The 2947-nt window shown below is 40.0% G+C and overlaps 1 pseudogene; it reads right to left on the bottom strand.

Annotated features, from left to right (window-relative positions):
- Positions 1-899: 899 nt before the first annotated feature.
- On the bottom strand, positions 900-2656 carry LOC140908802 (protein FAM200C-like; annotated as a pseudogene).
- Positions 2657-2947: the final 291 nt, after the last annotated feature.

The following is a 2947-nucleotide window of genomic DNA, read 5'->3' as shown; positions in this document are numbered from 1 at the left end:
GGATTGGGGAGCTGGCTGGGACTGGAAAGCTGCAAGAAGCAGGATTACCAGAAATCCCTGGGAAGAGAGGCTGTGAAACCCTAGGACCAAAAGGTCAGCTGAGGAACCGTTTTTGTCTGTTATGTGCTTATGTTTGCACAAATAAATATTCTTAAGGACAGTGGGTTTGGCAGTAAGTGCTTGTTAAGCTGGTGAAAAGCCCTGCTGCATCACATGGGGGAAGAATGTGGGCAATTTGATTAGCCACTGATACCAGGGGGGAGTGACATGGGTCTTTGGTACCCAGTGAAGAGAGGAGAAATAGAGGCAGGGTGCTTTACCCATGAGGAGGTGCTTGCTGGCACCCACTGTATTATAGGGTTACTACCATATCCCAACAAGATACATAGAATAAAGCAACATTTAAAAAAGAGGTAATGGCTATGAAAGGTTTAGTTAATTACATTTATATCTAAAAAAGCTTTCTCATGTTCCCAATTCACCAATGTACATTTCCGCAGCATGTAGCATTAGTATTGGAAAATAGCTGAAGTGGCAAAGTCCTCACAACAAACCAAGGCCCCAGTCCTGCACACACATCCATATGTGAATAGTCCTACTGCATTTACAGGCCAAATTTGAAGTGTTGAACTGTTCCATGAGCCACATGCTGGATAACAACCTGAGGGGACTCCATGTCTCTAGAACAGTGGTTCTTAACCTTTACTGCAGCCTGCACCCCTTTGGTTCTCAAAATATGTTCTCGTACCCCTTATCAAAAATCGTTGAATTAGGTCAATTCTTTAAACCTAGATATATCATAACTATAGAATGAAAGAGATAAAATAAATATATAATTCTAATTTCACAGTAAAATTAAGAATACATGAAAAATTACACACTTTTTAAAGTTTACCAGCTCAGTGACTCTTCTGCTGTTGCTTCTGTTCAATGCTGTTCGAGAAACGAGGAACATTTTTTGAAATAGCCACACCCATTTAGGCGGTTTCTGGCCTTTGTTTTGATGTGTAAGAGTGATGAAAATCCTATCTCATACAAGTATGTAGTTGCAAATGGCACAAGGATCTCCAGCACTGTCTTCGCCAGTTGTGGAAATGGTGCTAGATGAGCACACCAGAAATTCTCAAGCTTCATTGTCTCAAACTCCATTCGGATTCGGCCATTGGCTCGTAATTCAATGAGATCATCTTTCATCAAATCACTATTGTTGATGTAATACAGGTTAAAAAGAAATGGATCCAGTATCCATTTCTTTGCCACATCAAGATCTCCAGTGGAAAAATATCCTTGGAAAGAGTTACTCAGCTGTTTCAAATGCTTTGTCACTTCAGTTGCGATGGTCATTCCTTCATTTTCTGAAACAACTGTTTCTTCAAGAAAAGGAAAGTTAGTGAAATTTCTTTTCTCAACATGCTTTATCCAAACTGGAAGTTTCTGAATAAAAGCAGATAACTTTTCTCTGGCAGTTACTGTGTTCATCCCAGTTCCTTGCATAGATGTGTTGAGTTAATTTAAGTGTATGGATATATCTGCCATGTATGCTAGGCAAAGGATAAACTCTCTCTTTTCAAATTCATTAACTAAATTACTGCTTTGGTTACAAAGAAACTGACTTATTTCTTTGTGCATTTCAAAAATATGAGTAAGCATTCAGCCACGGGAAAGCCACCTCACTTCTGTATGGAAAAGAAGGACAGTGTGCTTGGTACCAATTTCTTTGCAAAAAGCATGGAAGAGGCGATGATTTAGAGCGTGTCCTCTGATGAAGTTTACTGCGCTCACCGCAGTAGACAAAGTATCCTTCAATTTTGTAGGCAAAGTCTTTGCGGCAAGTACATGGCGGTGCAACATAAAAGGTGTGATCATGATAGGAGGTACATCTTTCTTTACACAGGCAACAAATCCTGAATTTTTTCCTAGCATGGCAGGGGCACCATCGATGCAAATTGATCCACACATGTCAAGTGTTATCTTATGCTTCAAGAATAAGTCTTTGATGAGATTGAACACATCGATTCCTTTCGTAGTTAATTGCAGTGGTTCACAGAACAAGAATTCTTCCAAGATTTCTTTCCCCTTTACGTACTGCACAAACACCAACAGCTGACTGCAGCCATCAAAGTCAGTTGACTCATCAAACTGAATATCCACTTTAAGAGGACTAGCTTTGATATCTTCTATAACTTGCTGCAAGATATCCTGGCTCATCTCATGAATTTTAGAATGGATCACGCCATTTGACAAGGGAACCTGCTGAAGCTTTTTTTGCGCATCTGGTCCCAATACTATTTTTGCCATTTCCAATGCACAAGATTTCACTAATTCCTCAGCTATTGTATGAGGCTTCTTTTCCTTGGCACACAAATATGCAGCTTCATAGGATGCTTGTAACAAGGGCTTCTCAAGTGACACAAACCCAAACTTCCTCAAGGTTCCGCTATGTTTAAATCATGCCTTTGTAGACTTCAGGTTGTCAATGTCATGTCCAGCAGCTGCACCACTATGCTGTTTGTTGAAATGTTCAGACAGCTTCAATGGTTTGAGATTGGCGTTTGAAAATAACAAGCTGCACAGTACATTGATTTCCATCCTTCTCTGCCGTACAAGTAAACCTGTAATGAACACAGTTGTCGTTCTATTTGCGTTTCTTTGACATGGCAAGGGTTACTGAAATGAAAAAATATATAAACGGAGATAGGGGGGCCTATACACTTTTAAATGCATATTAAATATACGTAAAATAGTTTTATGTTATTACTCACCACAAATAATAGTCCAGTAGGCACACAAAAATAGGCAAGTACTACCCAGAGGTGTTGCGGAGGTTTGCTGTGGAAGTAAATTGTAACCAATGTGCGAACAGTTAGTGGCTAACTGAATTCAAACAAAGCCACGGCGCTGCCACCTCATCATCTGCTCATGATTCAAGAAATACCCCGCAACGTGG

The sequence above is a fragment of the Lepidochelys kempii genome, chromosome 3 (genome assembly GCF_965140265.1).
Source record: "Lepidochelys kempii isolate rLepKem1 chromosome 3, rLepKem1.hap2, whole genome shotgun sequence".
NCBI classification, from domain to species: Eukaryota; Metazoa; Chordata; order Testudines; family Cheloniidae; genus Lepidochelys; species Lepidochelys kempii.
This window is presented reverse-complemented; position numbering and strand designations above follow the sequence as displayed.